The sequence below is a fragment of the Caretta caretta genome, chromosome 3 (assembly GCF_965140235.1).
Source record: "Caretta caretta isolate rCarCar2 chromosome 3, rCarCar1.hap1, whole genome shotgun sequence".
Classification (NCBI taxonomy): domain Eukaryota; kingdom Metazoa; phylum Chordata; order Testudines; family Cheloniidae; genus Caretta; species Caretta caretta.
The window spans coordinates 167,011,098-167,024,567 of record NC_134208.1 but is presented as its reverse complement, the minus strand read 5'-3'; the positions used below and the strand labels follow the sequence as shown (position 1 = coordinate 167,024,567).

The 13,470-nt window shown below is 41.3% G+C and overlaps 1 long non-coding RNA gene across 1 annotated transcript in view; it reads right to left on the bottom strand.

Moving 5' to 3' along the window:
* The window catches only part of LOC125634947 (uncharacterized), a 193,325-nt gene continuing 179,855 nt past the window's right edge, over positions 1 to 13,470 (bottom strand). The window contains exons 7-9 of the long non-coding RNA XR_007356092.2: positions 4,530 to 4,587; positions 1,039 to 1,317; positions 1 to 740 (exon numbers count right to left, since the gene is read on the bottom strand). This is a non-coding gene — a long non-coding RNA (uncharacterized LOC125634947). The remainder of the gene's footprint in view (positions 741 to 1,038; positions 1,318 to 4,529; positions 4,588 to 13,470) is intronic.

The window sequence follows — 13,470 nt, the reverse complement described above, 5'->3', positions numbered from 1 at the left end:
GTTATAGCACCCACATTTGAAAATGTTGGCGTAGGTTTTAGTGAAGTTTGTTATTGTGTTTTGGATTCTTTGTGTTTGTGGGTATATGTATGTTGCTTTATATTTGCTGCACTCTTAAGAAAATCTTAGTGTTTATGTATTTTTTAATCTATTTATTTACATAGTTTAAACAGCTTTTCAAATCCTTGCCATATAAATTTCAGAAACAAAACAGTGATCATTACAGCAGTGAGCTTTTGTTGAGAGAAACGTTATACAGTAATATAACCATCGGCTCTTTCTATGTATCAGGGTGTTACCATATTACTGAGTGAGCCTCTTGACATTACCCAGGAAGAGTTGTTTCTGTTGATTTTATTATTCTGATTGCACGTATTTATCAAACCCGGCATGTCCATCAAATGTTAATATTCAAAAAAAATGGACAGGTGTGCTGAGTTTTTTGTCTGAAGGAAATCTTAGGTTTTAGACACCGTTTTGCAAAGACAAAAAGAAAAGGAAGAGGAAATCCTGCAAAGAGTTTGGGTTTAACTATTATTTTTCCTGGCAAGTATATTCTATTACTTTTAAATATGATATGTAGTAAGGATTCCGTGTCTTAATATGTCTCTCAGTATAAAAACAAAGGCCCAGTAGCATTGTATACAAGATCACTTTCTTAAATGTATGCTTACCAGGTCCTTTCAGAGGTCCAGAGAGTCCCAGGCCACTTCCAGCTTTTGAGGCCCCTAGCCACAATACTAATAAAAAATGACGATACATGAAAACAAAATAAGGCGCCAAAAAAGAGTATAAAAAAGAATATTTTTTTATTTAACAAATGCTTTTCTAGCCTTTTTCTGGGCAAATGCACTAATTAGTAAGGGAAAATCTAGCTTTCGTGCACATAAAAACAAGTTGCGAAATTTATCAAATGCCAAAAAATTAACAAGTGTCTACATTTGAGGCCCCCTTTGAGCTTGAGGCCCAGGCCAAATGGCCCTCCTGACCCCCACTCTGATTGGCCCTGTAAGCTGCTAAAGCATGCAAATCTCTTACCAATAAATAGGGGCAAATGATAGCAGCATCTTGAAGGAGGAGGTAAGTCATCTTGCTCATCAGTTAGATTGATCCCTGTACTCCAGGGGTGATTGGACACAACCATCAGCATATTGTAGCTAGTCGTGGAGCAAGCCATTCAGACACCAGTGAAAACTTTCAAGCAGCCAGCAAAACACTCAGATGCGTGTACAGGAAAAGTACATTACTGAGCTTAGCATCTGTGACTTGCAGCTGCCAAGTATCTTCCATGTGTTGTTACAGCTGTTGAGTCTCCTGCTAAGGAAGACAGAACAGAAGGATGAAAAGAAAGCATCATCGAGAATGTTCAGCTACTGGAGAACAGTGCCAAGCAGGTATTTAAGTTACATGCCTGCACAAACTAAGTCCTCTAAGCATGTGAGCTCACTGCTATTTGCCTACTGGACTCACAATAAAGACAAATCATGTCCCTAAGCCACTAGGCAGTTTTCAAACTATTCTGAATACAGGATCTGCTGAAACCCTAAAGTAATATACAGAGCTATTTCCAGCTTTGTGAATTTGGTCGAAGTAGGATGGAAACATTGGAGATGGGGGCATATGTTTGCATGCCAGTTGAGAATTTAGCATCAAAAAGACAAGGAGGAAATGGTAATGACCCCCTACCTCAAAAATAGCCATTTAAAAAGTTGTTTTTCATTTTCAGAGAATTTTCTTCAAGGTCTTTTTAACAAGGCTCTGTCTAGACTTTCAACCTTTTTAAAAAAGTCAATAAGTGAGGTTGCTTGACAGCGATTGTATTTGCGCCTAGTTCTTACAGTTCTAGTTCAAATCATATTTTTCACTTTGTTTACCTGTAAGCTTTCATGCTTTACACACAGCAATATTAATCTGGGTTATAATCTTGCTAAATTCAAACGTTAACAGTCTCAGTCCTGGTCTGTGGTTAGGTCCTAGTTCAGCAACGCACATTTTAAGTATGTGGTTAAGTCCATCCCTATTCATCAAAGCACATAGGGCCTGATCCAAAGCTCACTGAAGTCAGTGGAAAGATTGCCATTGAGTTCAGTAAGCTTTGGGTCAGATTCTGTAGTATGTGCCTAACTTTAAATACAAGTAGTTCCACCGAAGTCAGTGTAACTATTCATGTGCCATTGGAGACTTCTCTAGAAAACTCTTGGATGTGATGTTAGCTATTCAGTAGGTTGTTCTCTTCTTTCATGGCAGTATTAAATCAACAAACTGGCCCAGTGTTGGGGACACTGTGTTCTTTCAGGCATCATCATTTGGAGAAAATGCAAAACGGAGGTAAATATGGAGTCAATGGCACTTTTCACAAGAGAGGAGACATTAGTTTATTTGGGTATCTACATCCTGCCTGCGTAAGAACTGGTGCAGATGTCAAAGGCAAATGGTTCAACATTAGAATATCAAGGAGAACATCAAGGTGCTGTGGACATTTTGGATGGATCTGATCTGGGAGGTCTCTATGCAGTAATCTTGGAAGAAGACTGAGACTCTCATGCCGGGAAACGTGGGGGTTTTTTTCATTTAAAACCAAATTAATAAGTAACCTCCTATTTGCTTCTAAAGACACAAAGTGTTGTTTCATAAGGCCATTCTCTGAAGCAAAGGAATTTGTGTACTACAGCAAGCTGTATTATATTAGGAAAGGTTTTTAATGGTGTTTAGTGATTGAAAGCAAGATGCAATAGCTTTACAACAAAGAAGCTTATGATGAAGGTCTTCTGTAATAGCTTTTATATTACTGTAAATCACAATGCTTATGGTTTACTTTTTATTAATGCAAATGAAGTGCAAATCAAATGAAAGCTGAGTGTCTACCAACAGGTTGTTTTAAATAGCTGAGAATATATGTATATTTTATCTTTTAACAGGATTTTTTTATTTTAAATAGTTTTAACGTTTTTATCCCTGTAATAGTGCTGGAAGGCCACAAGATGAGAGCAATTTTTAATTCACGCTTATAAGACATGGGTATTTGGAAACCATTAGAAACTGACTTTTTTTCCTCCCTTTTTATTTTGATTCTTTCACCAGAGACGCCAGGACTAATGCTATCATGACAGATGGGCAGAGTTTTTAGAGCCACTGTACAAAACGTACTGGAGCAGTGTATCATTAACACACAGCACCTTCAAAATGTGGCCAGGGAAGTATAATTTGTTTGGAACAGTGTCTACTGTATAGAAACTAAAGCCCGAATTCTGCTCTCAGGTACAGCACAGCTGGATATGTTCTAGTGACCTGACAGCTTTGTTTATAGTATATGAAAAATAAAACTAAACAAAACAGTACTAATGATGTGAGGTTTATTATTATTATTACTTCTGGTATTTAATGACTTGTGCGTTTTCAGTAGTGTTAACAGGCTGGGTGAGGCAAGTCTTTTATTGTGTGGAAGACTCTAAGGTCCCAGTTCAGCAAGACATTTAAGCACATGCATGACTTTAAAGTTGTGACTGGTCCCATTGGAGGAAGTGAGACTACTCATATTCCAGAAAACACGCATGTAAATGTTTGCAGGACTGGGGCCTGAGTCACAACAGTAGGGTTCCGTATGTGAGGCTACAAAATAGTGGCACACGAAACTTTTATGCAGGCCATGTCATAATGTGGATTTCAGTTTAAATATAGAACTATTTTAAAAGAGAAACATTTTTAGCCACTAAACAAAGAGAGGTGAGGATGTTTTTTTTTTCACATGTCCCAAATAGCTGTAAATACATTTTCCCCTAGTCTTGATTCTCCTTTGAAACAAGGTATATTAAAATATATCTTCACAATAAAGATATGTGCTTTGATACATTAGGATCTCGTCTTCAGCCATACAGAACAACTCAGACTTTGTAACTGTCAGTAACCCCATAAGAAAAAGTATCTCCCCCACGTACAATTATTATCAACATTTTAAAAATAAATGTTAGTGTCAGATTAACCACCATTGAGACTTACGCTGTCTCTTTACCCTCAGAACAGATCTGACAGGGGCAGAGGGAATGCAAGTTTCCCCACAATGCTTAGCAATATGTTTCAGCACTGACCCTAAAAGATCCCTTCTAGGGGTAGCAGGTAGATCTCTTCTAGGGATAGTTCAATCTCCATGTTCATTCAGGGCCTGATCCAGGACCCATTGACAACAATAGAAAGATTCTCATTGACTTCACTGGGCCTTGGATCAGGCTGTAGTCCATTTGCCTCTCTGTTGAGTCGGCCTACAGAGATAAATACAGTAGTGGTTTTTGTGATATGGTGCTTTTTCATGAAGAACTGGACAGAGAACATAAGCCTGTTTCACACAGGCCACCAGCAGCCTTCAGATGCTAATAGCTGTCCGTTGCTACTATCCTGAGTTCACCTCCAAACTGGCAATTTAGAGCTGAAATACTGCATATCCCATTACCAATCTGCTCAGCCAAGGCAGCTTCCCTTCTCTCCCTGCAATCAAATGTTACCCACTTTGCATTCTCTAAAACTTATCTAGATACCTGAGAAATTTTCCCTTGGCAGGTCACAGCCTCCATATACAGCTAGCAAGCCACCTGGCTGAGAGAGACAGGGGAAGAAAATTAGACATGTAAGAGAAAGGGAGACAAACAATAGCAGAAATGAAGAACAGCTGCCTGATCCAAGTAACTGGACTTTGATTGTTACAGTCATTGGGAGAAAAAGAGAGAGGAACTTTTGTTTGTTGGACTTTTGCACTGTAAAGTGAGAGCCTGAGGCAAAGGACACCGCCCACCATATTATGGGCTGGGTGTTTTGCTCATGTACATATGCTTCTGAAGCATGCTTGTGGTGTTTTCCCAAATTAATGCCGGGTTACTTTCCCCTTTTTATTAAAAGTTTATTTTCTAAACACAGACTTAGTGCTTGTGAGAGAGGAAGTATTGCCTCTTAGAGGCACCCAGGGGTGTAATTTTCCCAGATTACTGGAATCCGCTTCTGTGTTTCATTGTTAAAAAGAAACCCCTAGATATTGAACCTGGCCCTTGTTGCTGCTGACTCCACCTGGCAGAAGGGTTACACATACATTAGATGATTGCAGTGGTCCATTCTGGCCTTAAAATCTATTAGTCTGTGAATGTAGGAAGAAAGGTACATCAAACCTAGAAGAACTTCTCTTCTGAGTGCAATGCAAGCAGCTGATGGTGCAATAGTATTTATATGAACCCAACTAATATTTGTACTTAACAGGAGGTGACCACAAGTTTAAAATATAATTATTTTATAATTAACTTTATTGCAAAACCATTAAAAGTAAAGCTTAATGCAGCATCCAATATAGCTAGAGAATTGTTGCAGATTGCACAGTTGTTCTTGCACAGCTTAATAAAAGGAAAAGTTTGCTCCTTAGGACCAGATTCTGATCCCCTTACCCATATTGAATAGCACCTTACTTCACAAATTGTCTCACTGAAATCAGTGGTACAACTTGTGGACTAAGGTGTTGCCCAATATAAGTAAAGGGGAACAGAAGACATGTGAAAGGTTCCTGCTTTAGATAGATGGTAGAAGGGACAGACAGCTATTGGAATAGTCAGTTACTAGCTATTTGGCTGTCTGGATATTTATATTGTGTCTTTTACCATGGTATCTGTGCTCACTGAGAATGTAGCTGTGACAAATATTCTATATCATTCTCTTAAAATGAAACTGTCAAGGCTGGTAGATCTAAAATGAGACCCATGAGGGAGTTCCATCTGAATTCTTCCATTGGGGAAGAGAGGATTCACACACACACACACTCCTGCAGCAGAATCATGGGGTCTTGCCCCCAAGCCCAGCAGAGCTTCGGGATCCACATGAGGCAAAGGACTATCTGCCTGGGGAAAACTTATATTGTCACATTGTCTCTTGAATGCCCTGCACCCTCCAATGGAGCCATACTGTTAGGGTATCCCAAACAAATGGCTGCCCCTGAAAGTCTTGTTTAAGGGAGATTCTCCAGACTAGAGGAGCTCCTGTTTTACTTTTTGTACTGATTCCTTGCACGGCTTGGGTGTAGGGAAGATGATATGCCATCTTCTCATACCCAGCCAAACCTATCCCCTCTCCATACACAAATGTGGGACCCCAGAAAGGAGGACCATTCTGAAGAGGCAGCTGGTTCCCAGTTGTGTGGAGGCAGGTCAAGATAGACCCCATGAGCAATGTATGGAATGAGGGACAATCCGGTCCCCCATTATCTTGGGGTCACCCAGGCAGGCATTAGAGATCTCAGTCATATTGCACCACTTATTTTGGAGTCCTCGCAGATTTTTTTGTATCAAAAGGAAATTTAAAGATAAAAAGTTAATTTTAGGGTAGGTTAAGTTTTGAACCTCTCAACCTTGACAGTGTCTCTTTAACATTTGATTTTTATAGGTCTCTGACTAGCCCCACTGGAATGTTAATGTTTTCTGGTTCTTTAAATATATATTACAGTTATCAAGTGCATGTTTTTGATTAACATTTGATGGCTGCTTAGTTTGCTAAGAGCTCACATAAATTTCCCAAGGGCTATTTCTGAGCAATGTAAATGTGGGAAATCCCTTTTGTTGAGGGGTGAGATTAATCACTTCAGCACCTAGATCCTCCACACCTTTACACCAGAAGATACATTGCTGAAGTGTCTACAACACATTGTAAAAAATTAATATCGCCGACTGCTTCCATGCCACCCATGTTTGAAGGAGATGGGACTGAGGTGTCATGTGCTCTGAAGATGCACTATCACCTCCTGGAGAGCTTTGAAAAACTTTCTACCCAGAGAGAGTTCTGATGACATATTACATCTTCTGTTGTTGATTCCCCCTCACCACCCCCACCATACACACTATGTTTTTTAGGGCAGTAAGATATAGGCCTGAGGAAAACGTCACTCATGAACTGCCCCAACCCAGGAGCAGACACGGGAGTCACAACAGCAGCACAATACCCATTCTAAGTCAGCAGCAAGTCACTGGGTTGTTCTTATTATGGCATGGAGAGCTTGTATTTAACACCATTATTTTTGTTTCAACTCATATATAAAGCAGTGAGAGGCTGCTCTAAGCTGCAGCCAGCCAAATCCTGCTCTGGCCTCTGCAATCCAGAACCCCATCTTCCAAAATTCAGGATGTCCTTTGTTTGCTGCAGCCACATCCAATATCCTTTTACGCAGCAATGACACCAACTCCACACACTTGCGACACCCCCTGTGGTGCATTGGGAGTGGGAAATAATCATAGAAATTGTAGCAATATAGGGCTGGAATGGACCTTTAGGATCCCTTGACAAGCAGGTGTGGCTAACTCAGGGAGAACAGGGGTTTAAAAAGACAGTTTGTAAGCGACCAGAGGAGCTAGGGAATAGGAACAGCAAACAGAGGATTTTTGCGAGGGAATTTAGGGAGGGAGCAAGAGGACCTGATGCAAATATTCTCTAAACTTAGGCCAATAATCCACACACACACACACACCCAAAAAATTCCCTACACAATGAACAAACAAACAAATGAAAACCCTGCAGGAGTAAAAAGAATGCAGGCGGAAGTCCAGCAGCAGTGTGGGGAATATCCAGTTTATTACACTGAATGTAGCATATATGATTACCTGCCTTGTGGGCAGGTGGCATATATGCACATTCAGTGCAAGCAGCTCATGGCCCTCAGAGACTAGTATGGGCTCTTGAGACGGGAGTGGTTGAACCCTGAAGGAGCTAAGGGAGACAGAGAGGTACATACAGGAGATTTTCAGGGACACAGTAGAGCAGTCCTACCCACAGTCTGACAGCCTCTGTGCTGTCGAGGAGATTAAAAGTCTCAGGGAAGGAGAACATCAAGCTGGAGCGGAGGGAAACGATCCCATAGTTGGGACCCTCATTGCAGATGATGTTGTAGCAGCCTCTCGCACTGAGGATACCTTTCTGACCGAGGGTATCCCTGTTCTTAGGAAGAGACAAGTAATGGTAATAGGGGATTTGATTATTAGAAATATAGATAGTTTAGATTATGACCATGAGAACTGCATGGTGAATTGCCTGCCACATGTGAGGGTTGCGGGCCTCTTCAGACATCTAGACATGGGCAGCAGGTGAGGCTTTCCTTTGGGGAGGCTATCCCCCTGTCCTGCCTCTTCTGGCTGAGGCCCTGCTTCCCGCTCTCAGCTCACCACGCCCCCAGCCGGGGCAGGGAGGAGGGGCTGAGAGCTTGGTCGGGGCCATGGAGGGGGCTGAAAGCTTGGCCCCAGCCCTGACCAAAGCACCAAGCCTGGAGCCCCTCCCCTGTTCTGTCCCTTCCACTTGTGGCCCCTCCCATGGCCCCACTCCATTCCACCCTTCCCTGCGGCCATGCCCCTATTCCACCCCCACAACGCCTCTTCTCCCCACTTACTCATTTCCCCTCCTCCCCCCACTGTGGCCCCAAGACCAGAAAATCTCAGTGCCACTGCAACAGAGAGTGAGGGCTCCTCCAGCCCTGGGGCTGTGATGGAGGGAGATTTTTCTGGGGGCCCCAAATTAGCCAGGTCCCCTAGGCATGGGCCCCATGGGCTCGTTTGGTAATCTGCCACTGCCAGCCCCACCGGTGCGAGGTTTTGGGAGGGCTAAGCTCCCGCAGCCTCCATTATGTGCTGCTCATACATCTAGACAAACTTATGTGCAGTGGTTGTGGTAGACATAGGTACCAAAGACACAGAAAAAGACAGGAGAGAGGTCCTGGAGGCCAAATTTAGGCTGCTAGGTAAGAGATTAAAATCCAGGACCTCCATGGTAGCATTCTCTGAAATGCTTCCAGTTCCATGCGCAGGGCCAGTTAGACAGGCAGAACTGCAGGGATGAGATGATGGTGTTCAGAGGAGAGATTTGGATTTATTAGGAATTAGGGAACCTTTTGGGGAATGGAGGAGCCTAAACCACCTAAACCAAAACAAATCCAGATTGCTGGCATGTAACATTAAAAGGTCATAAAGAAGTGTTTATACTAAGGGCTGGGGGAAAGCCAACAGGTACAGAGGAGCACACGCTTTGGATAGAGACATCCCTCTGGGAAGGATTTATTAAAGGGGATTGTGATGAGGTATCCACCCTATACAAGGCCTGAAGGGGTAAATTAGTCCAATTAAGCTATAGGCTGCACCTTTAGGAAAACCAGGGAATGCTAAGGCATCATTTGCTGATGAAGTCCAGCTTGTGGAGGAGCTGGGCTTGGTTTATAAAACCAGGATGTAGAAAGTGGCTGCAGAGAAGTGGGCTGCAGTCACTCCCTAAGAGTCAGGAGGTTTTCTTTGAGGCGACCAGGTTTATTAGTCTGTAGTTACTCCCTGGAAGGAGAGAGTTTGAGGTGGTACACCTGGCATGCAGCGGGGGAGGTGGGAGGGGCAGGAACCGGAAGCTGTAGGAAGGAGGAGGAAAGAAGCAAAAGAGTCTGAGGGAAAGCAGACATAGTTGCCAGGTATAGGGTCCCTGGACTGGAACCTGGATTAGTGAGTGGGCCTGGATTCCCCTACCATCCACTGGGGAAGTGGCACCTTAAGTGCAGTGCATGAGAAGACTGCCTGAGACTATAGGTACAGAAAGACTTTGATACTCCAGAAGGGGAAGACTATAGAGTAGTTATCAGTGGTTCACAGTCAAGCAGGAAGGGCATATCGAGTGGGGTCCCACAGGGTTCGGTCCTGGGTCCGGTTCTATTCAATATCTTCATAAATGATTTAGATAAGAGAGTACACTTATAAAATTTGTGGACAATACCAACCTAGGAGGAGTTGCAAGTGATTTGAATGATAGGATTACAATTCAAAATGATCTGGACAAACTGGAGAAATGATCTGAAGTAAATAGGATGAAATTCAAGAAAGACAAATGCAATATACTGCACTTAGGAAGGAACAATTAATTGCACACATACAAAATGGGAAATGACTGCCTTAGAAAGGAGTACTGCAGAAAGGTATCTGGGGATTACAGTGGGTCATAAGCTAAATATGAGTCAACAGTGTAACACTGTTTTTAAAAAAGCAGACATCATTCTGGGATATAACAGCAGGAGCGTTGTAAGCAAGACACGAGAAGTATTTCTTGTACTCTACTCTGCGCTGATAAGGCCTCAGCTAGAGTATCATGACCAGTTCTGGGTGCCACATTTCAGGAAAGATTTGGACAAATTGGATGCTAAATCATTGAAACTATAGTAAGGAACAGAATTATCAGACACAGCTTGATATGTTGGGGGTCAACATGGCTTATGTAAAGAGAAATCATGCCGCATCAATTTATTAGAATTCTTTGAGGGTGTCAACAAGCATGTGGACAAAGGTGATTCAGTGGATATAGTGTACTTGGACTTTCAGAAAACCTTTGACAAGGTCCTTCATCAAAGGCTCTTAAGCAAAGTAAAGAATCATGGGATAAGAGTCAAGGTCCTCTCATGGATCAATAACTGGTTAAAAGATAGGAAACAAAGAGTAGGAATAAATGATCAGTTTTCTCAGTGGAGAGAGGTAAATAATGGGTTCACCCAAAGATCTGTACAGGGACCAGTGCTGTTCAACATATTCATAAATGATCTGGAAAAAGGGGTAAACAGTGAGGTGGCAAAGTTTGCAGACGATACAAAATTACTTAAGATAGTTAAGTCCAAAGCTGACTATGAAGAGTTACAAAGGGATCTCACAAAACTGGGTGACTGGACAACAAAATGGCAGATGAAATTCAATGCTGATAAATGCAGTGTAATGCACATTGGAAAACATAACCCCAACTATACATACAAAATGATGGGGTCTAAATTAGCTGTTACCACTCAAGAAAGTGATCTTGGAGTCACTGTGGATAGTTCTCTGAAAACATCTGCTCCATGTGCAAAAAAGCTAACAGAATGCTAGGAGCCATTAGGAAAAAGATACATAATAAGAGAGAAAATATCATAAAGCCACTATTAGGGCTGTCAATTATTTGCAGTTCACTCAAGCGATTAATGCAAAACAAATTAAATAGATCAAAAAATAGTTGTGATTAATCTCAGTTTTAATTGCGCTGTTAAACAATAGAATACCAATTGAAATTTATTAAATATTTTTGGCTGTTTTTCTACATTTTCAAATATATTGATTTCTATTACAGCACAGAATACAAAGTATACAGTGCTCACTTTATATTATTTCTGATTACAAATATTTGCACTGTAAACATGATAAACAAAAGAAATAATATTTTTCATTTCACTTCATACAAGTACTGTAGTGCAATCTCTTTATTGTGAAAGTGTAACTTACAAATGTAGATTTTTTTTGTTACATAACTGCACTCAAAAACAAAACAATGTAAAACATTAGAGCCTACAAGTCCACTCAGTCCTACTTCTTGTTCAGCCAATCGCTAAGACAAACAAGTTTGTTTACATTTACTGGAGATAATGCCACCTGCTTCTTATTGACAACGTCCACTGAAAGTGAGAACAGGCGTTTGCATGGCACTGTTGTAGCCGGCACTGCAAGGTATTTACATGGCAGATATGCTAAACGGCAGATATGCTAAACATTTGTATGTCCCTTCATGCTTCGACCTGTCAATTTTTAATTTTTTTTACACTGCAAATATTTGTAATAAAAAGAATAACATAAAGTGAACAGTGTACCCTTTGTATTCTGTATTGTAATTGAAATCCATATATTTGAACATGTAAAAAAAAAACCAACCCACAAATATTTATCAAAATTTTACATTGGTATTCTATTGTTTAACAGTGCAATTAAAACCGTGATTAATCACAACCACTTCTTAATCTCGTGATTAACTGCGATTATTTTTTTAATCATTTGACAGCTCTAACAACTATATAAATCCATGATACACCTACACCTTGAACAGTGCATTCAGTGCTGATTGCCCTATTTCAAAAAAAGATATATTAGAACTGGAAAAAGTACAGGGATGAAACAAAAATGATTGGGGTTATGGAACCGCTTCCATCTGAGGAGAGATTAAAAAGACTGGGACTGTTCATTTGAGAAAGGAGATGACTAAGAGCAGATAAAATAAAGGTCTATAAAATCCTGAATGGTGTAGAGAATGTGAATAAGGAAGTATTATTTACTCCTTCACATAGCACAAGAACCAGGAGTCTCCCAATGAAATTAAAAGGCAGCAGGTTTAAAGCAAACATAAGGAACTACTTCTTTAGTCAACCTGTGGAACTCATTGACAGGGGGTATTGTGAAGTCCAAAAATATAACTGGGTTTAAAAAAAGAATTAGATAAGATCATGGAGGATAGGTACATCAATGGCTGTTAGCCAACATAGTCAGGGATGCAACCCCATGCTCTGTGTTTCCCTAAACCTTTGACTGCCAGATGCTGGTACTGGACAACAGGGGATGGATCACTCGATAATTGCCCTGTTCTGTTCATTCCATCTGCACTGGCCACTGTCAGAGACAGGGTACTGGGCTAGGTGGACAATTGGTCTGACCCAGTATGGCCATTCATTCTTATGTTCCTGTGACCTCAAGAGGTCATCCAGGCCATCCCCCTGCACTAAGTAGGGATTAAGTATACCTAGACATCCCTGATAGCTGTCTGTCTAGTATGTTCTTTAAAATCTCCAATAACAAGGATTTCACAACTTCCCTGGGTAACCTGTTCCAGTGTTTAACTCTCCTCATAGCTAGAAAGTTCTATAATATCCAACTTAAATCTCCCTTAATGCAAATTAAGCTGATTACTTCTTGTCCTACCCTTGGTGGACATGAAGAACAATTGATCACTATCCTCCACCCATTCCCCACCCATTTTTCACTTACCTGCCTCAAGGTGGGAGTAAGAGGATGCTGGCACTACACCAGGGCCCAAGATCTAAGTAGCTTACACAGATGTGTAGGAGGGTATAGTTCAAATGTAGACCAAATCAGGATCTAGCCCATAATCACTAAGGACACCTGGGCCATATTGTCACTGCTGAGGTTCATAGAATCATAGAATATCAGGGTTGGAAGGGACCTCAGGAGGTCATCTAGTCCAACCCCCTGCTCAAAGCAGGACCAATCCCCAATTTTTGCCCCGATCCCTAAATGGCCCCCTCAACGATTGAACTCACAACCCTGGGTTTAGCAGGCCAATGCTCAAACCACTGAGCTATCCCTCCCCCCATGAAAGTGCTCAAACACTTCATGTGAATATGAGAGAGATACTGGTAGGACACCATCCACATTGCAATTTACTCTTTCCTCACTGCAAAAAACCCTCCACATGCTGCAAGGGACACCTATTTTCCTGGCTATTTCGGGAGTGGGTTAGTTCCCGTGCGTGCTGTAAAGGGGGTTTATTGCTACATTTTGTCTGCTGTATATTTATTCATTTGTTGGTGGGCTAACCAATGCATTTGGAGCTTATTGTGGGCATTAATTGTGGAAGGGAAACCAAAACGCAGGATCAGCATCTTTTTATATTTTTATAATCAAATAAAAATAA